Source organism: Blennius ocellaris (assembly GCF_963422515.1).
Source record: "Blennius ocellaris genome assembly, chromosome: 12".
Classification (NCBI taxonomy): Eukaryota; Metazoa; Chordata; class Actinopteri; order Blenniiformes; family Blenniidae; genus Blennius; species Blennius ocellaris.
Window position 1 is genome coordinate 24728738 of NC_137661.1, and position 26955 is coordinate 24755692.

General features: G+C 44.3%; 1 protein-coding gene across 1 annotated transcript in view; it reads right to left on the reverse strand.

Annotated features, from left to right (window-relative positions):
* The window catches only part of LOC308137469 (F-box-like/WD repeat-containing protein TBL1XR1), a 33563-nt gene extending 14519 nt beyond the window's left edge, over positions 1–19044 (reverse strand). Inside the window, exons 1-2 of the mRNA XM_080506182.1 lie at positions 18812–19044; positions 4017–4081 (exon numbers count right to left, since the gene is read on the reverse strand). The gene's annotated coding sequence lies outside the window, so the exon portion shown is untranslated. The remainder of the gene's footprint in view (positions 1–4016; positions 4082–18811) is intronic.
* Between the last annotated feature and the right edge of the window lie 7911 nt (positions 19045–26955).

The following is a 26955-nucleotide window of genomic DNA, read 5'->3' on the forward strand; positions in this document are numbered from 1 at the left end:
AATATCCCTTTCGGGACAAGTGTTGCAGAAAATGGCTCAAAGCAGCATTTATCTACATGTGGAAGTAGGATCTGGCGAGATGAAGCCCGTTAACCCGTAAAAATCCATAAATCAGCCGCGTCATTGTATAAGCCGCGGGGTTCAAAGAGTGGAATGGTGGAAAGACAATACGTTTACAATTCCAAAACGCCAAGGTAGGGATGTTTCTGTCAATCCGTCAACATGCGGCTTTTATGCTACTCTGCTGTGGATTTTCCCCGAGTCGAAACGACAAGTTTGGATCAGCTTTGTGGAGTTCACTTTCAAAATAAACGCACAACCTTCAAATGCTGAGCTCAGTTCGAGATGCTAAACAGTGGGCTCATACATGCAGGCTTCTGTCTCCAGTTTCCAGGGGACTCCCACCATAATGAATTAAATTCATCCAGACATCAGGCTTCCTCTCAGAGGCTGCATGAAGAGCCTTTATAGCCCAAACATTATGCAACAGCCCGTTTTCTGAACAGTTCCACAAACCACATGGATTTATTCCGAGGCGGTTTTCAGTTAGTTTTATTATACATTCTACAAGAATGGAGGATAAACACCTTATTATACATGAACAATCCGTTGAAATGGATTTTTCCGCGAACTGTCCGTAAGAACAATAACGCAATGAGGTTTCACATTCAAGTATATATCAACTTCACTGCCGCTCTTTCAGCCTCCATCTTTAAACCAACAGCGCCATCTGGTTTACTGCATGTAAGAATACTGCGTCATTCTTCTGATTCACGCAGTTCGTTTACTACCCAGAATGCATTGCGAACTCCGTCGCGTCCCCTCCCACCGCCCGCGAGAAAGACCGTTTGCAAACAAAGCGTGACCCAAAAGGACCAGAGATCACATGGATCTTCAAAACTCTGCAGCACAGGATGTAGAATCCAGTATAAGCACGATAGAAAACTAGAGCTACACTCGGTAGAGCGCAGACCTCCGCCAGCTCCGCATTTGTTTGCGGAAACGAGTTAGCGTCACTCGCATGTTAGCCGTTAGCTCACATCGATGCTAACAAGGTAGGTCGGGTCACATCACTGTGTGAACCACTGAGCAGGGAGCGTCTCCATGGCAACAGACGCTGATCTCCTCCATGAGGTGCCTATCCCATGTGCTTTGTCAGATTTAGAGGATTAATTCAGAAACGGGTAGCCAATAACATCCCAAAATGTAATCGATTGGTCCTTGGATGATGACAAATCAACCCTGAAAATTTCACGCAATTCGACAAGTTTTTGCAAAAAGTTGTTAAAATACATACATACAAACCAATAAATAAATAAACACGCAGATAGAAACATAACTTCTGCCCCAACTTCCATTGGCAAATGCAAAAAAAAAAAAAAATGCTGTAAGTTATAACAAAATTCACTTGGCCTTTTCCTTTTTAACATATAGGATGAAAAGCCAAAACATATAATCAAGCAATCTTCAAACAGAACAATATATGTGCATTTGTGTCCATTGACCATCCGTGAAAGCTCCGAGGTATGAAGACTTTATATCTCCACAGCAGTTTATTGCAGGTAAACTTTGGCGTTGAGCTCCTTCCTATCATGACCAACTGAAATGCATCTGTAATGGCCATTAATGACCATTTTCACCATTAAGAGGACGGGGCAGAGTCTGGAAATGCTTATTACGTGCTCAAAAACACTAAACTGCTTCTTTCCCCCCCCCCCCCCCTTCCTATCTCCAGGGTTCAGAAGGGAAACAACACTGCGCAGTGTTCCTTCTATAATTGAAGGTGAAATCATCGTGACACCGAAGGTTTTTTTTTTTTTTTTTTCATCTGGAGACGAAAGGCGGCGCTTGCAGCTTTAAGAGCGCCAGCGAGGGGCGATGATGTTATACTCGTGCCCTTAAGAGCCCAGATTGATTTGAAAATGGTGACATTTAAAGGCACAAGTACCACTCAGGACAGCAAAAGCAAAAACAAACAAAAAAGGAAAAAAAAAACAACCCGTGACATCACTGTTGGTTTTCTTCCTCCATCTGCTTCACATCATACCCCAATAAATACGAGCCGGTCGATGCAACGGGGATGAATACCAGCCTGGAGTAAACAAGAGCTGTGGATTCACATTTAGAGCATCGTGAGGGAACGAAAGCACAAACAAAAAAAAAACCCTGACATCATCGCAGCGGAACGTCACCGACCCATCGGAGAACAAGACAAAACGATGTCAGCAAGTTAAGGAGGGAAGCGGCAACAAACACGGGCATCGCCGTGGCGACCGGACGCCTCTGTGCTGCGCCGTGGCGTTCACAGGAAATCTGCTGGATTCTTCCAAGCTTTAGCAAAACAGGAAACCGGAGCGCCGTCACCCCCCCCCCCCCCCCCCCGGACAGGAGTCGTAGCGGAAGCCTTTGAACTCACCGACACTCACAAAGCGGAGGGTTAAAAAAAAAAAAAAAAAACGTTTCATTCCAAAGTGATTGTTGGCCCGGGAACACGGCAAGCGTGGTCCAAAATGGAGTCAGCAGTGGCAACAGCAACGCATTTCTGGATTTGAATACAAAATAATTATATTAAATGGAGCAACGCTTGTGGTTAGAGATTTACTTTTTAAACCGTTTTTATTCATTGTGACGTTGTGATTGTTCAGAGCTCCCAGCTTCTGCCCGAGAAAGTAAATATACTGATATCCCTGAAGAAAAACATGGAAACGCCCACGACAACACAAACTACATCGATGTTTATCTGTATTTATGAAATATATTTCTAATCTATTATTTACTTAATTTTACAAAGATATTTTCAGATTCAATTTCAGGACGTTTAAAAAAATGTGCAGTAGTTTTACTACTTTGTTATGAGAAAAGATCCCAATAAGATAATAAGTTTGTTTTTTTTTCAACTTTACTTGAAGAGCCTAAATAAAACAACAATCATCTACATTTCAACTATTATCTAGTTTAATCGTGGGTTGAGAGTCTCCTTTAAACATGTGATAAACTTTCTATTTATTGTTACTATGAGTGCTTTTATACTGTAGATTAATGGAATGTGATTTTAACTGTATTTTGGACACTTTATTTGTATTTTCATGCTCAAGAGAGCAGCACTTGCAATCTCATGACAAATAAAGCATCATAATTGCATCCTTACTATATATATATATATACACATATATATGAAGTCATTCTTCATCATAGAAGAAAAAAAATGAAACACATAAAGGCTCCTTCGAACAGACGTGCTTTAAGAGGAACACAAGTTTGTTACAACTACACAGGTTTTTTCTAGTGCAGTCCGACCACAAATGTTTCTGCTTTAGACAAGAGTCCCAACTTCAAACGCGAAAAACATCAAGAGATCCGTGAACTGATTTTGAGCAGATGAACAAAAATCAAGAGTCTCTGCTAGTTATCACAACCGAGAGCCGAACCAGACCTCGGCCGACGTACGAGGAGATTAATAACCGTACGTCGACGAAGGGCGCCGCGGATCTTCTATGACCTTTTGATGAGGTTCCTTATAATCAGGAAAGATAAATTCAATCGAAAGGAGAAAAGCGGCGAATTGTTTCAAGTCCGCCTGAGACTCGTGTTGCGTGTCTCCCTCCGTCGCGCCTCGTTACCCGCCGACGTCGCTGCGGCGCAATCAAATTAGGGCAGAGCGCCCAAACTGCGATCGCGTTGGAACACGACGCCGCGCCGATGATTGTGCCGCGTTCGTCCGGCCGGGAATACAAGACTTCATTTGTTTGTGAGAAAACTCCAAGAAAGTTTTGGACAAAGGCGACATTCATTTCTGGGGGAAGTGAACAGAGTTCAATTTAAAAAAAAAAACGTCAGTGAACAAGAACAACTCCTCAGTAAGAGACTGGCGATGCTCAAATTCCTGTCAAACTGCTTTATCCAGGTTACTTTGTCCTTTGAGACTTTTTTTTTTTTTTTTTTTATGTCCAGGCTCTGATGAAAGCAGAGACGATATGACCTCTGCTGTGAGCGAACAGGGCGTTCGGGTCACTCACCACTGTAGTAAGTCTCTCTGCAGGAGCCGAAGGTCAGTCGAGGGTTTGGACCATGTGGTCAGAACCTGCAACGCAAAGGACATTGACACTCAGTTAGAAGAACGTTCGAGAAGGCCGGACGAGGGACACAGACCGCGGGTTGAAACTGTCCGATACCAAGATGTTGTGATTCGGTCAATAGAGCTTTGTTTATGACCTCACCAGTAGGTGGCGCCCTAACTAACCTGAGCAAACCATTGCCAGTGTACAAATTGTGAAGAGAGTGTGTCCTCTCTCTCCCTGGCTTGTTCCAGGTTTTAAAAACTGTGTTTCTCCAACCAGCCAATCAGAAATCAAACCCTATATAGTGTCAACCGGGGTTTAGCCAATCACAATCAAGGTAGGCTCCTCCCCCTTTTAAATCCTCCCACAATCAGGCAGCTCTGCTCTGGCACATGGCGCCACGAGAGGAAGTACTTCATCCTCTTCCCATAGATGGGCGTGTGTGGGCGGAGCCAGTCCAGCTCACACAAGACACAGCAGATTCTGAATGCAGCTCCTATGATCCAGTATTCAAATGTGGGAAAATGCAATAAACTTTAAACGCAACGTTTTTTGCACCAAATAGACCATGTGAAAGTGTTGAAAAGCTAAATAATATGACTTCTTTAATACTCGTACTTTTATCGGTACCCTGAAAAAAAGAAAACATCTCGCGAATTTCTGAGAAAAATGACTAAAAGTGGCAATTTACAAAACATGTTCCACAGAACCAGAGGAAGGAGAACCGCATTCAAACACAACTTGCGTTTAATATGCTGTCAGTTTTAAACGGGGAATACCACCAAGCAACAACATTCGTACACGAGATACTGCAGGCAGGAAATTACCAGATTCACTCTGGTTTTTGTGTGGGGACTCTCTGTCTGGCTTCACTTTTTCAATTTGATGCGGTTTCTGTCAAAAAAAATAAACCCCAACAAACGGCACTCTTTTCCCCGAGCCATGCTAGTAGAGAGAGAGAGAGAGAGAGAGAAAGAAAACTTCATCCATTTAATCAGTAATTTACAAGCAGATCTCCAATTGGCACCGGCGTGGAGTATAATTTGCAGTTCGCTTTATTTTTTTTTTTTAAAAAGGCTCCACACGGCGAGGCTTACTCTCAGTCGTGCCGCTAGCGGCTGAGCCGATTAGCTGCTCCGCCGGGAGGTTGATGTCGGTTTAAGTGAAGCTTTGGGTGGAGCTGTAACTGGAGCACCATCACCGGCGCTCACACGCAGGACCGGTGCAACACCTGTGTCCATTTCCTATCATGTACAATCTGTATTTAATGTCAATTAAATGTACCCGGGTCCATTTTTGTTGACATGGGATATGGACCCCCCCTCCCTATATGAAATGTGTATTATAGTACTTAGGTCCATTTTATATGACATAAGCATATAAGCATCTCTTTTATTTAATGTATATTATAATACCTGTCTATTTTTCTATGGCATAGAAAATGTGCCATCAAGCAATGACAGGTTCTCAAAGAACATGTGCACATCGAACGAGTTTTCACTCTTTATTAGTTCATTGATAATAAAAGTATTACTTACTACCTTTTGTATTTTGTTGTCTATGTTGTCTAAATTGTTAACATTCATCACAGCACAATATTCCAGAATGTTCCTCTCGCCGTGATGTGCTTTTTGTGTATGTGCTCCCATTTTAAAACACCTATCCACTATTGACTTGAACATTTTTCGCAGTTTTGATAAATTTTTTGCAGAAACGGTTTGCGGGATCATCAACTATTCCCGAATTGTGCATTTTTTGCAATTATTGCGCAAACGTTTTGCCGAATCGTTGACATACGTCACAGCATACAATTCTAGAATTTCACATACGTCTCGATGTATTTTTTTGTGTACGTGCGCCCATTTTCACGCAAAATTTCAAGGGCTTCTCAGTCAGTAATATTTGCGCCTTTCCTCTAATAGACAGGCCTGCAGAATTAAAGTGTTGCAATAAAAATCCTCTCCATCAGCAACAAGCGTATTGTATTTCCATATATTATGTCCTAATAGCTTGTAATTCGGCTTGTGCCCCCAGTCAATGTGCTCAATTTCTAATAAAACCCCTGATGAAGAAAACCCCAATGAAGTGAAAGCAGTATGGCGATCATGTGACTCGCACATTCAGGCGTCAAAACAATGCATTCACCCGAGTGTCGACCACTTTCAGATCATACAGCTGATGGTAAATACTGATTGGCCGCATGCCTGAGCGTTTTGCAAGATTACATAACAACGTGCAGTTTTTTTTGTTGTTGTTTTTTTTTTCTCCCTTCTAAGGCTCCTCCTCCCAGCTAACTGCTCTTCCACCTCATTTTTTCCCCCTGACCTTAATTCCCTCCGTGCCTTTTCTCCTTTCACTCATTGTTTCCATTGATGCGCTCGTCGTTCCCTTGGAGAGGCGAGGCTCCAGAACACAAAGCAGAGATAGCCTCGCGCCGCCGAGGAGGCTGGCGGGGAGGGTGACTGGGTGGGGCTTGGTCGGGGATACGAGTCTCCGCATGCCAGAAATGCATTTTTTTTTCTTTTTTCTTTTTTTTCTTCCATGCGGCACGGGGGCCGACTGAGACGCTCCAAGAATGAAACACCAGGGTGATTATCTGCGCCTCCAGGAACTACCCTTGAAACTGGCCGCCGACGCTCACACATGCAGCTCGGTACATTACGTTGACATTTATCATTCGGGTGGATTCCAAAAGAAGTTTGGCGGAAAAACATTTTTTTCTTTTAAGGAAAGGTTGTTTCAAACAGGATTTTTTAGGAAACTAAAGAAGAATCACATCTGAAGGACAGAGACTCGTCGAGAATCGTACGCCTTACAGAACCCAGAGACCTAATCCTAGTATTCATTTTTTAATTAAAAAGCTACTGTTTCACATTAAGGGTACGTCCACACGACGAGAAAAACGCTTTCTTTTTTCGTCCCAGCCTTCTCCCAAAAAAAACCTCCATCCACACGTCACAACACGAGGCTTCAGGGCGTGTAGTACACATGCCAGGCCTATAGGGGCACTGTGACTCACCAAACACACCAAAAACGCAGAAAATGACAAAGCCCATAGAACTTTGGAATTAGATTCCAGCTCATAAACCTCTATATAATAATTCTAGTTCCATAGGTCTATGGCCTCACTCTTCTTGCTGCTAGCGTCGTGTAGCTTCTGCAGCTTGTCGTGGTTATTTGATGGTATTACGAACCGTGGCGTGGTGGAAGAGGGGGGCGATTACATCATCTTTTTCCCCCACAGATGATTGGTTTTCCCCCAACTTTGCCATCCACACTGCCCGGGGAGTTGGGACGGCATGGGCCGGCGTTTTTAAAACGTCCCCACTCTTGGACCCGTGTTCAAAAAAAAAAAAAAACATGTTTTCACGCTTCTAAAAAAAAAACACCTCATGTGGATGACAGGCCACGTTTCGGTGAACCGGTTTCCTGGTGTTGGACGGCTCTTAAGACTATGATGCAGAGACTTTAGTCGAAACAACAAAACGAACGACTGTCGCTTGGGCAGGATCAGTCCGTGTGGTCAGACGCGTTTTCAAAAGTGTGTGCGAAGCAGAAAGCCGGCGGCTGAAGTCATGGAAAGAAAAAGCTCAGGAAACACTCGGCAAGTGACTTATCAGTGGAGAAATACCCGGCCAGCAGCGAGCAGACGTGTAGATTGGTTAAAAAAAACCTAAAAAAAACTACCCAGTTTGTTCAGCGCGCCGGCTGTTTACGTGCTTTTGTTGCCGACTGCGTTCTTCCTGTTGACAGAAAAGAGAGCCGACGTGCCAATGGTGCGCCGCGACGAAACGTACGCCGCCAGCGGCTCCTATCAGCCCCGCCGGCTCCCGTGACACAAAACCCGCCGCCCTCGCCGTCGACCACAGGGTAGGACCGAGCCACGGCGACGTGTTCGGTTGCAGCGGCAACGCCTGGAGGAGCGACGGCGTCGGTGTTTTGCAGGATACCAGAAGCTGACCAAAAAATAAATAAATAACGAAAGCTTTCGCCAAACGCAGTGAATCCAAAGAGGAAGGCTTATGTCTGCCGGTGCGTCACCAAACGCAGGGAAATCTGTCCAGCAGATCCTCAAATAAAAAGACGACTTGAATTAACCAGTGAGACTTTATTAGCCTGCTATACTCTGCTCAACCATAGTTTAACAAAACTGCCATTTATTGATTAATTAAATGTACAAAAAAAACAGTTTTCTTCCAGGTTTATCCACCAAGGACTCTCAAAGTGAGCTGGATCACAAGGCTTTGCACTCACCAAGTGTCTTTAAATAAAAAATGTAAAAAAAACGGCCCCAATCAAGAAGCAGAACAAGCTCAATGAAGCCACAGACCATTTCAGATGCGATAGATAAACACACACCGACTTCTTGAAACGGCGCGGCGGCCCAGACGACCGCTGACGGCGCTACGGTTGCAAAGCACCGCGGCGCCACGAGCCGCCAGTGACATTGAGCTGCAGCTAAACGTTCCTCGGCCGCCGTTCTCCTTTATGAAACGCAAGATCAAAGGGTACAAACCTACGGCTGCTTTACTCGCAGCTTTTAACCTCAACCCTTTGACGTCCGACGTCTCAAATTAGCATTTTTCTTCCCCCTCAAAAAAGAGACGTTACTTTACATTTTTAACTTTAATGCTGCCTTTTTTTCTTTCATCAGTGTGGTTTGGGCTCCGACAATGTTGGCCCGATCAAACTGAATACCTGCAGTGAGAAACTTTAATCGCCCGCTAAGCTACGCAACGTATCATTTTGGTTCATTTTTGTGGCATTTTAATGCACCCGTTCAATGCCACCGGCGCGTTGTTTTGAAAATCTGGCTCACGCGTCAGACCGCCAGCTGCCGTGGACGTCCGATGCGACGATATCCAATCGGCTCTACATTCTCCTCTGCTCCTGGTGGAACGAACCAATAATAATAACAATTTCCCATCGCACAACACTGCAGCTCATTTCAGGGCCCCAACAGGAACGAGGTACTCCCCTCGGGCCGCTTCACACAAAAGGCTCTGTTGCGACTGGCGTAATCAGTTCGCCATTTCCACGCCGCCTCTTAACGACCGACTGACAAGTTTTGCTTTTGGCAGTAACGTCGCGATGGAGATGCGATGTGCGACGCATTTGGGCATATGTGCAATCTGACAAAATTCATTTGTTGTTGAAGCGCTGCTGCGACCGCCAGTCCCCGGCACGGGAGTGTAGCAGAGGTGAAACGACATCAACGTCATTCCGTCTCCGGGCAATTCGCTCTTCTTGCAGTGGGGGGGGGGGGGGGGGGGGGGACAAAACTGTCAATAAAAAAACTGGGTAACGACTCAAAAATTGGGCATTTTGACATAATTGGAGTCTCATTTTATGAGCTTCTGATGTCAGTGAAAAAGATTATCATCCTTTCAATCCAATACCCACAAGTTAGAAAACTAATAAAAACACCTGCATCATCTATAAAAAAGTTACATTTAAGTCTGACCAGCAAATTGAATGTGACGAAAAGTTATGCTTGAACTTTGAACAGGCCTATTTTACGTGTTTTTTTTTTGTTTTTTTAAACACCTGAGCAGGGATTTGTTACTTGGTGCCAATCGACACTGCAACGTTTTTGAAAAATGTTGTCTGTTTCTATGGAAATGGAAAATCATGCAGTTTTCATGTTGAGCCACTAGTGGGTGCTGTTGGGTGGCTCACACACACATGCAGCAGAGAACAAAACGCTTTAAACAACAACGGGAGAACACGGATATTCTGGCGGACAGCCGACCAATTTGGATTGTCATTACGGTGACTGTCAAAATAAAACTACCAAGTCCCAGGAGGACATGGACTGTATACTGAGCACGTGCAACAATTCTATTTACTATGGGCGTAGCGCGCAGCGTTTCCACCATCTGTATGGCGAAAGAACATTTCAGAAATTTGCATTTTCCCCGTTTACATGACGCGTGGGGAACCAAAGCGTCGTTTTCAGTGGCACCGCACTCCGTTGTCACGGAAACAGACCCTCAAAACGCCGCGGAAGTGAAAACGCTGTCGCGCAAACGTTGCATTGGGAAGCCACCAGGTCATCGGCGTCAAAGTGACCCGTGGTTACTCCCGTCGATCGCTCGCTATAAAAGACGAATGATGAATCCATTTAACTCTCCGTGTGCCGCGATACTTTGGAAAGCCGAGAGTGGCTCGGCGGCCGTCGTCTCGATAAGCGTCAGATAAGAGAGAGCGCCATCGGCAGTAGCCGGCTGTCATATCGCCAGCCATCGGCGGGGATTGTTGACACTGCGCGGTACACTGGACTCCCTTTTTAGGGCTGCAGGCCTTTCCGAGGCGATCGAGATGCACAGAGCCTCCGATTGAACAACTTGCGAAAATGCTCGTCCTCATGATCAGACTATTTTTGTTTTGAAGTAGGTCTGCCTTTAGACCTTTGTGCAGTCGTCCTTCCACAAAACAGAGCAGACTCTTTCGCTCCATTCAAGAGTATTTTAAAAAAAAAAAAAAAAAAGAAGAAGAAGGGGGACTTGGAGGGGTGATTTCAGCCAGAAAGATCCTGGATCTGGCTTCATGCTGGAGGTGAACTTGGCCCCGGTCCTCTTTGCTTTTCTGGATCGGAGCCAGGGAAAGGAGCTGAAGTGGCTCCAATTCTCTTGCTGGGAAACAGACAGGCTGTGTTTGCTTCCAGGTCCGAGATTAACGGAGGTAGACTGCAAGATCAAAAACCCAAAACAAAACAACAAAAAAAAACAATGCTTCTGTTGGGGATCCCTGTTCTTTCTTTTAAGAAGAGTATGCCACACATTTTCCACAAGCGGCACAACATAAAGAGTTGATAAAAGACTGCAGAGGCCAGGAGAAGAGAAGAGTTTCAACAGCTCAGCCAAAGATTGATGCCGCGTTTACACGTGAAAATGCACGACAACGGTAGTTGGAGCCACTTTTTGAAAATGCTCACGGAATTTTCTTAAAAAATTTTTTTTTTTAAAAGAGCTTGTTGATGAAAACGTGCTCCAGAAAAGAGCCAACAAATGGTTGTTGCTTTTAAAAATGAGGTACCGTCCTCCTGTACATCAGTGTTCATATTTAACTCTTCATCCAGCTCCAGCATTAAAACCCACTGCGTCGTTTTTCCATTTTCATCTGAGAATTATTTTTTTTAATGTTTGAAGGTGAAAATGGAACAAGTCAAAGCAAAACTAAAGTTTCAGCCATTAAATTGCATTCATGTGAAACTTTACATGTGAGCTTAATGTCCTTAAAAACGTTTGAGAAATTCCAAGTGTGTCAACAAAACGAGCCAATCTGGTTGTATTTCTACTCAAACGGTCATTAAATCACCTGTAATGTACCAACGGTAGAGTCTCTCTACTGCACTGCCAGTCGAGACCCTCGTCTGATTAAAATCCAACCAGCTTGACACCAAAGGCCCCAAATAGAGCGAGTCGGCGGTTCGATGCTGCACGATGAAATTCACGCCCACTGTGCAGCTGTGGCGTGGCGCTCCGGGCCTGGGACGGGGTTCAAAGATGTCTGCTGCTCCATTGTCTGCTCCGTTACCGGCAACATGTTTTAAATTCAAGTATTTATTTGGCTCCGATTTGCCGAGGCGAGACTCGCGTTTATTTAATACCTCGAGGGAAGTCGCCTCGGTTTTGCATTGCGGCGGAAAAGCCACAGGACACGTCCCGGAATTCTCAAAAGCCGTTGCTCCCAAGTCCAATAGCGTGCAAGCGTATTTTGGAAAATCGATTGGCAGGACGGGCCCCAAAACAAAAGTGCGATGGGGAGATAAGGTTCCTGCGGCTGGACGTGGCGAGAGGACTCCTCTGTCAAATAGAGGAAACAGAAACCAGAGAGCAAATCCTCCTGCACAAACACAAATTAACTTTAAATGGTAAAATGATAGAGTGCAGGGGGGGGCGATTATAAAACTCAACTGTTAACAGTGTGACGCACTCATCCTGTTGATGATATCTAACAAAAAAATGCATATTTAAGGTGCTATTGTCTTTTTTCTTTCCCCACAGCTAAAAATGTCCTCAGCGCTGGCCGGCTCGCCTGACGCTTGATGGTTTAAGCTTCATTATCTCCAGGCTGTGTCCTCGCCGCGAGCTGGCTATTTTCCAGAGAGCCCCCATCGCCTGTAGAGCGCTTAGAATTCAACACCAGCTTCACCATTTTGTCCCCGCAGCCATGTCTGGGGGGGAGGGGGAGGGGCGAATCCCTACGTGAGCAAACAAGTGACGTTCACAAACCAAAAACATACAAATCGAGCTTACGCCGCAACGTTTCGAGTGAAAACGCATTCAGAAATGTGCTATGAAAATGGTGTCGTTTTCATGTTGGGCCACTAGTTGGTGCTGTTGTTGTTTTTTGTAATGAAACCACACACGCAGTCACGCACACAGAGAACAATACGCTGTAAACATTAACAATGTTCGTACACGGACAGTCTAGTGGGCAGACGACCAAGTTGGATTGTCATTACGGTGACTGTCAAAATAAAAGTACCAAGTCTGAGGAGAACATGGACCGGGATTCAAGACAATACTGTTATTATTGTCCATCTAATATAACTTGGTTATATTGAAGTCTATGAGCAGGAGTCTACTTCGAAATTTCTATGTGCTTTGTGTCGTCTTCTGCATTTTCGGTGTGTTTGGTGAGTCACAGCGCCCCTACAGGCCTGGCATGTGTACTACATGCTCGTGTTGTGTGACATGTGGACCGAATTGTATTTTTTGAGAAGAAAAAAAAATCATTTTAGCTCATGTGGATGTGGCCTCATAATTTCCCCCATGCAAGTTTTATTTTATTAACCTTTATTTAACTAGGAAAGAAAAAAACTCTAGCACCTGTGTTGGGAAAAAAAAAAACATTTTCAGGCTCCTAAAACGCCACCCTGTGTGGACGATCGACCAAAAAAGCCGGTGCGCGTTTGTCTGACCTCAAGTTACCGGCTTCACAAAAATAAATAAATAAACAAACAAATAAATAAAACTCCAGCTGCAGCCCGGCTTGCAGCGCAGGCCTGCGCCGCGTTCGCTCGTCTCTCCGTCTCATGTCAGGCCGTTACCTAACGACGGAAGACATTTTTCACTCACTGCACTTCAGTCTGTCATTCCCTTTTTTCTTTTTTTTCTTTTTTCTTCCTTCCCCTCGGTCCGCATGCCTGACGACCGGCGCTTACATAACTGTACTACTCCACCACGCTTCCGCTGTGATTTATTAAGGCCGGCTAATCAATGTGTCCTGTGCAGATAACATGACTCAGCCTTGCACTTCTGTAATGAGCGCAAACCGACGGCGGCGGCGGCGGCGGGCGTTGCGTTTCAAAAGCCCGCTGCAGAAGGACGTGTGGAGATCCCACGTCTGTCCAAATGACCGAGTGAAGCTCTGGAGGGAGCGAGCGGCTCGATAAAAGACGGACGGCAGAGATTACCTTCCGTCTTGCTTTAACGCTCTGGGGGCGGGTTCAACGGGGGGGGGGGGGGGGTCGCCGACAAGGCGGGAAACGCCACCCGCCGCTCGGCCAGCCAACGGTTAATCGCAGCCTTCAACTATTTGTCTGTTCATCCATCCACAGATCCACTTCTGTGCAGCCGCTCCAGTGAACCCGGAGTCACGCTCAAGTGACATAAGGGGGAAGGCTGGAAAACGCCTTGCATGCAGGGGGGGGGGGGGGCGGGCAAAACGCCCAAACGCCCGCCCACCGCAAAAATCTGGTCATCAATTTAGCCCCGACGTGCGGGAGGAAGTCAGAGCGGCTGCACAGAGGCGCTCGGCCGCAAACGACCGAGCGAGTGAAAAGGTCAGGCGCAGCCCAGACTCGCGCCGGGCCGCTTCAGGCGCAAGGTGACGACGGCGCTCGCCGCGTCAATTTACGCCCAAAAGGTTGTGGATTGCAGCAGCTCAGCGTTGCGCTGCCATTACTGCCATTAGTGCTTCCGTCTGCTGTTTATTGCCGTGAACGTGGGCAACGAAACGCGGTAACCGGCAATGCAAAAGCCAGAACAACAACAACAACAACAAAAATGCAAAAGCAGCGACATTTGAGCTGGATCACATGTGCAAAAGCCACAACATCGCAAGTGAAGTGTCCACCTAGGTTTTGCAGTAGTGGTCTGTATATTGTTGCTTACAGTCGAGCGGTTTGAATCGGCCGGGTAACGGACGATGCAATACGTGGCTCATGACACCGATGCTACCGCGGTGCGGCGGTAAATCGATATATTACAAGACAATCGGGTAACAATACATCACAACATCTGCAACTGTAAAATCTGTCACTGGATTTGACAAAACTTTGGAATGAACCACATATAAACTGCTTATAGTTCTGCCACGGGTTCTGTTTTACGAGCCCAGACTATAACTTGTGAATGTCCACACGTCCAGTCACGTTAACTTTATAAAAAACAAACTTTAAAAAAAAAAAGGTGCTTTCGTGCAAAACTAGCATAGGCATGTAAACGCTTGTTTTTGTGTATATTTATTCAGATTGTACGGCCTGACAACCTGTATTATGAACCTGGAACCTTCCACTATCTACCTGCTTCTTTTATATAAACTGAATCCTAATTTGACAACAATCTGCACTACAACAAGCAAAACAATGTGGGAAGGAACCAATCAGGGATTTAAAATCTGCATGGATGCCTTTTATGCTGATATGGGATTTTTTTTTTTATAACCAAATTATTTATCATCACCATATCATCATCATTATTGCACCAATATCACTCAATGGGAATATTCCAACACGTTCCCCCAATAGTATGAATCTGCGGGTGCTCGTTCGTCTTACGGAAACACAAGGTTACCCAATGTCTAATATGAAAACACAGATTTTCTTAAAACTAATATTTGTCATTTGTGATTATCTGCACATTCGTTACACCAAAAATTCGTTTCAGCAAATCACGGCCAATTTTTAGAGGCAAGAGACGTCAATTTGAAGAAAAACTAAACAAAGCATCAAACTCCTGCCTCCTCATCTGAGGCCTTGTCCACACGACGACGACGTTTACAAGGCGACATTTTAAAACAAGGTCCGTTTACGCGGAAAACGATGTAGTTAGCATATTAGCTATAAACATTCACAGTGGGAGAACACGGGACCAAGTTCGATTGTCATTACAGTGACCGTCAACAATAAACCCCCCGGAAGAATATGGACTGGGAGACATGACACGACGAAGGAAAACACTTGCACACGTGCAGAACAACAATTTACTGGCGTACGTGTGTGGCAGCAGTGATTGAAGACTTTTGGACACGCGATAAACCATTAAAGGCAAAGCGATATCAAACTACATACCAGCACCGATGGATCGCAGCACAAACAATGCTTTATAAAAAAAAGTTCAATCATGATGTCATTTATTGACGTTTAAGCAGCTGCGGTGAGAGAACAAAATCACAGCAAACCATCCGTCTTCTCCAGCACTTTATCAAACTGATGCTCACCGGGAGCCGGAGCCCATCCTGACTGATTACAGGTAAAAGGTACAAGCAGCACGAGTTGGGAGTCCCAGCACGAGTTGGGAGTCCATCACAAACGCAGAGAGACAGACAATTACCCACACGTTCATACCCACGGGCGCTTCAGAGACACCAATTAGTCGGAATTGCATGTTTTCTCGACTGTGGGCGGATACGGCGGTACCTGGAGAAAACCCAGCTCGCCACAGACGGAGATCAGGGGAAATCGTCTCACTATAAAGCGAAAGCGTTCACCTCCGCCATGCGGCACCGAACGCAAACTGCGAAAAACGTTGTTTTCAATAGCGACACCTGAATCCCGTTCTTTCACAAGCTTCGCCGACAACCCCCCCTCCACAACATCCGCTCGCACAAAGCAGATAAAGGTCACCGGGGGCGTCTCCTCTTACAGCGAGTCTCATGTGGCGTGCATTTATACCGGAGACGAGCAGGACCCAACGGAAACCTCACATCAAGCGTACGTCTGTCGGGTGTCCTCACGCGACAGCTCGACGTCCGAGCCATGTCTTACGTCTCGTCTTTGAAACAAAACGGCAAAATAAAATCACGCCATGAGGACTGTTGACACCAGCGCCGCTGTTCACTTCCTGTGCAACATGAAATCACTGGACAGAAAGGCGAGATTATTCATGTTGCACCGTCACAAGGGAATTCAACGCACGTCACAAGGTCTTTGAAACACGTTGAAATAAAAGACATCAAAGAACATTGAAATTGTCTAAAAAGGGTCATATTATACAGCTTTCACTTTCAAGTGGGTCAGCCATTTGAATATTGGATCACAGGAGCTGCATTCGGAATCTGCTGTGTATGTGTGAGCTGGATGACCGAGGTCAAATGTCATCTTAGCACCAATAAATGCATGCCCCTGGTACACTGTATGAGGAAGTGGTCCTCGGCCCCACCTCAGACACTGCCACTAGCGGTTCTGCTTGCGGTCGTAATTGTCACGTTAGCGCTCGAGACGGCGTCACATTTGAGCAGGAAATGCTCCCAATATAGCCTTTAATTTCGTTGCGTCATAAAATGTTCCACTGCGAGACATTTTCACACAGCAGCGTGACACTTTTCCATAATTCACACGGTAATCATGCAAGACTGTATTCCACTGGTACTTTGCACCACTTCACTGCGCCATTATTTTCTGTTTTGATTCAGTGTTATGCTTTAACAAACTCATACGCTCGTGGAGCCACGAAATATTGGACTGTATTAAGAATGTTTTATAATAAAATCTGACAGTTATCAGTCCATCTCTGGACACACTGTCCATTTAACGACATTGCAGGGAACTCTACCCTTTAAGGAAAGTAAACTTGAAGTATCTTGTATTTGAGTATCTTTCTAGCTTTTTTTTATTATTATTATTATTATGTAATCATGGTTTAGATGTATTGATGCTTTGGTTTTTTTTATGATACGATTTTCCAGGCCTATTTCAAATATTGACGTAAATAGACACCGTACACAAAAAAAAAATTTGAAAAACAAATACCAAAAACAAATATGGCAATCTAATTAGTGTGTGAATTTGAACTTTGGCCGAACACAGTCTGCACAACCAGTGGCTTCCTCCCCAGCACTGATACTGAAGGCTTATCTGGGACTCGTACATTGTGTCATTGAGTTTAGCTTCACAAGGTTGGCAAGTGGCCCTCTCGGGTGTGTGTGTGTGTAGTGTGTGTGTGTAGTGTGTGTAGCGTGTGTGTTCACCCCTCCCCCCACACCGCCCGTGGCTTTAGAGCAACCAGCTGCACGGCACTCTAGTAAGCTTTCAATCAAACGCTGGCTGACACAAAGGTGGAGAACGTATTCGAATGGTGGAGGGGTGGGGGGGGGGGGGGGGTTCTGCCACATTTATCAACGAGCTGCACATAATCGAGGTTAAACTGCAGCAGCGGCTTTCAATGGGTTCAGAACGGCGTGGGGCCTGCGAGTGGAAACACACCTGACTGGTGTAGCTCGTACGACTGTACTGGAAATACTGAAAAAGCCAGAGAGCGTCATTCCTGCTTCTGATATTTCAAACATGATAGAAGGTAAACTTGGGTATAGAGGGAATAAAATACAATAATTAGGAAACATTTGTCAAACAAAGCAGTGACATACTTCACACTGGTTTATTAAATATACTAAACTTATTATTGCATGAATGACGCTAAAGGTACTTTGCCAGAAACAAAAAATCGGTAAAATTGACTTCCCATTTAAAGGTCTCACTTCTGCAAACAATACACCAAAACACCAAAACAAGACCATCCCCACTCATTTCCAACCTGCAGTTTCACATCAAAGTCACTATGTTTACAAACAAACTTGGAATTTTGTAGCCATCAAATTCAGTTCACGTTTCGCTAACTGACGTCATCGGAGGAAACCTGCCGCCGGGGTTTCTGGGATATCAACATTTCACAGATTTAGCCCGAAAAAGAAAGACAGACTTTCTCAAAGACATAATGAAACAAGAATAGTCTTAAATGCGTTAAAAACGTCAATCTTTTTTTTCCCCCAGTGGGAGATTGAGTGTAGAAACGGGATCTTGCTTCGGGCGTTTCCATGACGTTAAGATGTCAACAAACCCAGGTATCTTGTGCGAAATCCGTGTTTGTCTGGTTGTAATGACAAATTGTCCTCAGAAAGGTATTGACAACGTATTAGAGACGTCAACAGCTAAAACCGGCTCACACATTTTTAAAATCTTTCCCGTGTGCATTCTGGTGGAGTAACTTGAGGTTAAAATGCTAACATGAGGTTGTTAAATGGAGGTTTTAGTTTTCTTTCCATTCGCAAGTTGCAATTGGTTGCAGGTTCGATTCCCCATCTCTGTCAAAGTGTCAATGAGCAAGACATAGAATCCCAAACTGCTCCCATTGCATAGTGTTGATTTCAAACAATTTCACTCTGGGGTTGATAAAGTAATTATTAAAAACCACAACAACTTTTTTGTTAAATTTCTAGTTGGAATTAAAAAAAAACCCAAACAAAAACAAAGATTAAAAAAAAAACAATCACTAAACAGGTTTGACAAACAGAAAGGAAACACACACACAAACAAACGCGCGCGCGCGCACACTCACCACGCACGAGGACACGCGCGCCCCAACTCACGCGCTTGAAGCGCTTGTGCCCATCCCCCACCCGCGAGACAAAAATACCATAATAAACACGCAAAACGGCGCAATAACCCCGCCAAAGTTCGCGCCCGCGCGCAGGCAACGTTCACGACGACGTCCGCGGGGCGGGAAGGCGGACGGACGGACACTCACCGGGAAGGGGGGAGGGGGGGGGGAGAAGCTCCGAGAGGGGCTGGCCGCCTGCTCCGCTCCTGATCCGGGCTCCGCTCCACTCCGCTCCGCTCCTCCTCCTCCTCCTCCGCCGCCGCGGCTCTCTCCACTTAGCTCTGATTCAACTTCATGCCGGCCCGCGGAGCCGGCGGCCGAGCGGCGCAAGGAATCCCCGGGGAGCAGAGCTGCGCTGGGGACGCGGGCATGTGTGTGGAGGTGGATCCCTCTTAGAGATGAGCCTGAAGTACAGTGTTTTTTAGAAAAGGAAAAAAAAAAAAAAAAAAAAAAACGTCTAAAAAAAAAAAAAAACGTGGGGTCTTGAGCGAGGAAAGAGCCAAACGGTTGAGTAGCAGCAGCCAACGCGGCTTCAGACTGAAACACAGCGGCTGACCTGCCAGGAGAAAATGGGCCTGAGCCGAGCTGCTCTCTGCAGGAAGCGACGCTCACATAAACATCCAAATGAGTGTCGCAGTGTGGAAAAGCTTCCTGGGATCTTTGTCAACGTTCAACAACAACCACGTTATTATTATATAATTTATTTTTCTTTTTGTAAAATGCATTTGGTTTTTTTTTGTTTGTTTTTTTTTTTTTATATATATTTTATTTTGGTGGGGGAGGGGGGGCTTGCTATAAACTGAAAGCTGCTTCAGCTGAATTATTATATTTGTGCTGCTGCACATTTTAAATCTAATTTTAAAAAATACATTATATATATATAAAATGTAATTTTAGTATGCATTATATATATATATATATATATACATATAATGTAATTTAAAAAAAATTAGATATAAAATGTGCAGCAGCACAAATATAATAATTCAGCTTTAGCAGATATATATATATATATATACATACATACACGTGCTAACTATGTAGATCAGGTATCTACGTCTGTTTGAAACATGACTCGTCCCGATAGAAAAACGGCTCAGCTACCACGTTACAGAGAGGCTGCAAAGCTTATTATTATTATTATTATTATTATTATTATTTTAGGTTTACTGTAATGCAATTTGCATTCATAAAGTTGCACTACCGCCATCTGCTTGCTCTTTCAACCTACATTCATTCCCATCACGCTCTTGGTCCCTTATGACTGTTGCCCTTCTTCTTCTTCACTTGGGTTCAACGGCAGTTGGCGTCCGTGAAGTTGCACTACCGCCATCTGCTGGTTCCAGCCAATCTATACCATTCCCACTGTTCAAAAAAATAAAGAAAGAAACAAGAATACGAAAGAAACAAAGAGATAAAGAAAGAAACTGAAGGCTGCAAAGCTTTCTGGGAGATGTATTACTGCTTATATTAAGAGAAAATTTCAAAGAAAATTTAGTACGATGAGGTGGAAGGATATAAATAGGAAATCTTTTCCAAAACCATTAGCCGTTAACGTCCCAAAATGTCATCGATTAGATGACTAATCAGCCCTGATTTGGGTGAGTAGTTTTGGCGAGAAGTTGGTAAAATACATACATACAAACCAATAAATGAATAAATACATGCAGATAAAAACATAAAGGTACTAATAATCACAGAACGGCCAATTTGAGATAATCTGTTCCTGTGTCTAAATTACTCTCACTACCGTCTGTTTGTAACTGGAGGAGGGCGTCAGACACACTTGCTGAAACGGATCTTTGTTTAACTGGGAAACAATTTTTTTTTTACCTCATTATTTAATGAGTGTCTCACTCTTGCCACCACAATACATTCATTCATTCATTCACTCGTGGTTCTCCGCTGCACACGCACGTCTTTTCAAAGTCGTCGTGTTCAGTGACGTTACCTCCTGGGAGGAGGAATGTAAACAGCGAGACTCGTGCATGCGTGAACTGAAAGCATACGCTCGTCCACACACACACACACACACACACACATACGCTGGTACACACACCAATGAGGGGCAGCTGAGACAAAGACCCAAACGCTTGCAGACACAAAGCCCCGGGGTGCTGTGTAGTGCCAGCCATCGCGGGGCTGCGGCAGGCGAGTGGAGGATGGGCAAGGGCTGTTACACATTTGAGCGGGAACACCAGTATTACTCTGCTCACGTGGCCTCGGAGGTTTAATTGTTACAGGAGCGCCAATGCAACTGTGACGATGCAATTATTTAGTCTAGTTTTTTTTTTTTTTTTTTTTTTTTGCATCCGTCTCTCATTTGGATGGGAGTGCGGCCGTCCCCGCCACAATCAAGTCGTTCGGTCTGCCGGCAGTCGTCACTGCCGACCCGGGTGGGATGTGGAAGCGGCTTCAAAGTCTGTGAACCGAGGCGCTGCCTGGAGGAGCAGACTTACTATCGGGGGGGGGGGGGGTAATGACTCGCTCGAAAACCACAACAGAAGCTCGGAAAGCCTCACGGTGTTTCCTTCGCCTCCTCGGGCCCACGGTAATGAGTGTGGGTGACGGAGAATGAAAAAAGTCTGGTTTCCGCTGATGCAGGAGCTCAAACAGGGTTGAGCTCTAAAGCCTGCAGTGTTGACGCTCCAGTCACATTTGCACAAACACGCAAAACGAGACGTTCCAGTGCGGCTGTGCGCAACGAACACACACGTCACCTCATTTCTGAGACTGAAAATGTTTATTTTATTTGGTCCAAAGCAGACTCATTGTATTCAAAGACATTTAATTGAAGGAGCTCCTGCACATTACACCTATATTCTTTGTTTGTTTGTTTCTTTATTCCCCCACTGGGATATTCGGTTAAGTCTTGACCTTGACTGTCTGGAACCTCGGTACAAATCCTGGTTGTGGTTTCTGGTGTAAAAACTTACCACAACGCCATGTGACCCGCAGTGATGAGGGCAGACTCCCACATGAACACTTTTTTTCAGTAGTGAGTAATCTAACACGTTATTATTTCCAAAACTGTAATCAGACTAAAGTTACTTCTCCAAGTCACTACTATTGTAGCGTTACTATTGTAGCATTACTATTGTAGCATTACTATTGTAACGTTACCATTAGAGCTTTACTATTGTAGCTTTATTATTGAAGCGTTACTATTGAAGCGTTACTATTGAAGCGTTACTATTGTAGCGTTACCATTGTAGTGTTACCATTGTAGCGTTACTATTGTAGCATTACCATTGTAGTGTTACCATTGTAGCATTACCATTGTAGCGTTACTATTGTAGCGTTACTATTGTAGCATTACCATTGTAGCGTTACCATTGTAGCGTTACCATTGTAGCGTTACCATTGTAGCGTTACCACTGTAGCGTTACCATTGTAGCGTTACTATTGTAGCGTTACTATTGTAGCGTTACTATTGTAGTGTAACCCTTGTAGCATTACCATTGTAGCATTACCATTGTAGCATTACCATTGTAGCGTTACCATTGTAGCGTTACTATTGAGTCAGATCTAAATAAGAACAAAGAATGTAGGTCAAAGGTTAAAGCATGTTTAAACAGGGTGCATGAGACCAGGCGGTGCACATTTTTCTCTTGCATTGACGGAGGTGAGGAATTCTGAAGAACCAGTCGCAAAAGTAAATGCCGACATGCAATTTAATCCTCCGGTCGTCTCCAACACACAACACCGGCGTCTTGTCTCCCAATTTAGCCAGGAGGTATTAGACGACGGCTCAGTGAGCACAGCAATAGGAAGTATCTGGAGTGGAACAGTGTGACTTACAACCTGTGACGCTGGAATTCTCCCTTGGAAAAAAGGTAGTTCTCTCCATCCACGTTGGATCAGGGGCTACAACTCTTGTCATGTGAGGCCAAGAAAGCTGAAAAATCCACAGGAATCCGTCTCCAAACCGTGAGACCTGACGTAGTTTTCTTCGTGTCGGCGCTATAATGACAGGCTTTTTATTTTAATGTGTCCTTAATGTTGAACAGGGCTGAAGTGCCCAGATTCATTCAGATTCAGATTTTGAGTGACGTTCAGGTAAACGTGGGGTTTCTGGAACGAAATCCTTGCGTTTTTCTCTTGAAACAATGGAAACAGTGCCTCCTCTGGTGGTCATGAACGTTGCAGACTCTTGATCCATTTCAATGAAAGGAACCGCGATTGTTGCAGCTGCTAGAATAGGTGCTCCTCCCCTCCCCTACCTCGTTCAGGAATCTATGCAAACACACCCCCCCACTCCTCCTTTGTCTACACTTCTCATTCAACAGAAACAGTGGTGGCCTTCAAAAAAAAAAAAAAAAAACACTGCAGCATTTCTCCATATTCGCTTCCAAAGGAAAAACCATACTTCATTCCACCGTTGCCATATTTAGCGCTGTGACAACGACAAGGTCTCTGTCAAAGCGTGGCCCTGTAATACGTCTTCTTAAGGCCAAACGTGACGGATGTGCTCTACGTACGGAGCTACGACTTAAGCCTTGGAGACGGGAAGAGTTCAATCGGGTGTTGCCGCTGAATGGAAAGAAAGAAGCGTTTCACAACGCAAAGATTGAGACGGATGAGAACAGATGCTGCAGAAGTCTGTGTGTGTGCGTTATCTTGGGTGTGTGGAGACAAAAACAAACAAAAAACAAACCAAAAAAATTGAAAATGGCTTGAGTCTTGTGTGTGTGTTGAGGGGGAAGCTGGCCCGGCGTCACGCTGGTCAGACAATGGTGAGCTGGTGGGTTTTAATATCCTCATCGATCCCCCCGTTCACCTCGTTATACATTAACATTTACAGCGAGGAAACCCAGCTCAGACAGCTAAAGACTCTCCTGAGCAAAGGCGAAATGAAAAGACGGAGGAGTGAACGGAGAGCGGGGGAGGAGGACGAGGAGGAGGAGGAGGAGGAGAAAACGCAACTAATAAATCCCAGAGTGGGCAAATAAAAGCGACTTTAAATAAACAGGGCTTGTGTTTTGGTAGATTGTTGTCTTCGCCCGAAACTCTAAACGGCAAAACAAAACATCACAGCTGAGAGGAAATGCAGGAAAATATTGGCGATATTACTTTGATTGTCGAGGTTGTTGTATTTACCTTCTCCCATGAAAGTTGGGCAACCGACGGAGGTCATACTTTTGTCTGCATGTATTTATTTATTACTTCACCAACCTTTCGCATAAACCTCTCACCTGAATTGCACGAAATCTTCAGGGATGATCAGTCGATTCGATTTTGTGACGTTAGCGGCTGACTGTTTCCGAATAAATCCCAAAAAACTGAAAATTTCGTCCCCGTACAAGGCGGTTAGGGTCAAACATTAGTCTCAGTCGCAGCAACGTTGTAAATAAGAAGCGCTCGGATAACGTCAACAACTTAGTAGCTGCTGAAAAATGAGGAACAGGAACATTAATGAGGATAAATGTATGTTTTAAAAAAGAGATAAGTTTACTGTTGACATGACCTGTTGAAGGTAAACACGTTAAGTGCAGATATAATCCTTTATTTCTTCAGTCTGTTTGCTCGTACAAAATTAATATGGATTAAAAATGAATATTTATTTGTGATTAATCAAAAATAATCTACAGCAACCCCATGATTAATCGGATTAAAAATGTTTATCAAATATTGTATTATATTATATTATATTATATTATATTATATTATATTATGTGCAGTATTTGTGTTGTTTACTCTTAAATGAGAAGAAAAATCAAGACTTGACCAGATTCTCGTGACAAAATCTTTAACAACAGAAAACACTCGTACACATTTTGATTCCATCACATGTTTTTGATTTTTCAATATTTGACGATAGCATATCGACGCGAGTTATGAACAACAACAATTCAGCCATAACATTACGATCACATTACGATGAATATTACATAAGCCTGTCAGCCATGACCTGTTAAGTGCTGTGGTATCTGGCACTGGTATCTCAGCAGCTGATCCTTTCGGCCCTTTAAGCACCACTCCCCCTGGTCCATGTTTATTAATGGGACTTACCCTCTGTGACCCCGTCACCAGTTCAGCTCATTTCCCTCGGAGTCGACTTGACTTCAACGTAACACTGCAAGTTTCTGAGTCCGTGGTCGACCAATCACACTGCGGTCCTCATCAGACCCAGTCCAATCGCTGCACTTGTTTGTTTTCATTCGTTAAATGCTCACTCGTTGCCTATTAAATCCTTAACAGGTGCTATAAAAGAAGATAATCAGGCTTATTCACTTGGCTTTTCGGTGTTTATGATCTTAGGTGGGGTTGTTGTCGGCCGAGTTGAGCAAACCCGGTGTTCTCATAACGGTCTCCAATAAAGGTGCCTTCCCTGTAAAGGTTTGCTGTGTCGGTATATCAACATAGCAACAACGCGGGAACGATTGTAAAGGTTTGGAAACGAGCATTCGGGAGAGGAATTTAGAGAATAATCTGGTGGTTCGGACTGTGGAGTTCACGTTCTGCCGATTTTAAACAGAAAACTTCTCAAGGGAGGTGACTATTCTCCTGGTATTGGTAGTTTTATTTTGACCGTCACCGTAATAACGATCTAACATTCTAGTCTGTCCACTAGAATCTTCGTGTTCTCCTTGTTCATAGCGTATTGTTCTCTTTCTAATCCACCAGTTGGCCAATAGGAAAACTGCAGCGTTTCTGCAGTTTCTGTGTAAACGGACATTGTGAACAAAACGATGCGTTTTCACTTGTTGTCGTGTAAACGGGCGCCTCAACGTAGAAACCTCATCCATTTCACCCCAAAAACCCTCTCAAGCTTCCTCTCTTCATTTTAAGTTCACCGCGGGGACAAAACTTACTCCTTCCCCTTTTTGAATCTTCTCACCCATAAACCACATTATGACACGGAGCTCTCTGTCAAACAGCTTCTGTCTCCTTCAGAACAAAACAGGAAACAGATGAGAGTGTGTGCAAAAGACTGCAATTACAATTGCACCGACGTCAAGTCCATCCCATGAAGTTGATTATACATGCAACTGTTTCCAGGATAAGATGAGGCTCCGCATACCTGGAGTTTCTTCTTCACAGTTTATGTGAAATGTAACAACCAATTCCTATCGTATCGTATCTGTTTGGAGTGTAATTAAACGACGTTTACCAAGTACTCATATCAGTACTCGGTACTGGCAAGTAGCTAAAGGTTTGCACTTTGTATTCAGTTTTAACGATTAGGCATATTTGTATCTTCTGATCTTCTTTGAGAGCTTTCATCCAGACTACAGTATTGATTGAGCTCCAATTAAGTCATGAACACACATCTTAACATGGACAGTGGCAAAAGTTCAGTTCTAGTATTACTCAAACAAAGCCTCGACCAAAAAAAACTATTTTCAAAAAGCTGCATACATTTGAGATTTACCTGCATTGCTTGTACAGTGTTATTTTTGTGTTTGATGTACAAATTTCAATTTTGAATTAAAGCTGCAAGCAGCATTGGCCAAGACCTCGCTCAAGCCCGTCGGGGTGGGCACTAGACCAGATCAGAAAGAATTTTGGTAAAAAAAATTTTTTTAATGACTTTTATTTTGAAAAAATAGCATCAAAAGTAGCTAACTAGCTAGTGATTCGTGACCGCAGCTCCCCCATTAGGCCACCTACCAAATTTCAGCTCAATCGGACAATGTTTGTTAGCATGCTAACGGGCATGCTAGGCGGCAAGCTAGCCAATCCACCTGAAAACCTCAGGTGGTACTCGGCAGGTGCCCCCGAGCCAGAATCTGGTTTTTACTTCCATTCTGGTGTGAATGACACAGCGCTGATGGAACATGAAAGGTTTTTCAAAAACTGCCACCGACATGATGTACAAATTTCAATTTTTTATTATTTTATAAAAGGTGTAAAAGGGTCCTGAGCCTGTCTGATGATCTTGAGTATATACATTCTGAATACACATGAGTCACGGCATATGACGGATTATGATTGACTCCTATAAATAGGGCTTCTCCGTGGGGGGGGGGGGGGGGGGGCAGTCTGGTAATATGAACTTAGAATGTGTGTGACGGCTCGCGTCACGTACTGTATCACGTACTGCATCTCCTCCCGAGAGGTCTGCAGGGGCTCTTTAAGTGCATTAATCAAGAGTCCGCGGTGCAGTGTCAATATCACGCCGGCTAGCGCAACGTGCTGCCGGGTTTTAATTCATTTCCCTGAAATCTCTATTGGCTCAGAGGATGGAGTAAATTATGGATTCATATAAATGAATCCAGTGGTAATCTGGAGCCCTGCGTGAAACAACCTTGAGATAATAAATATGCAAAATCAAGATGTCAGCACAT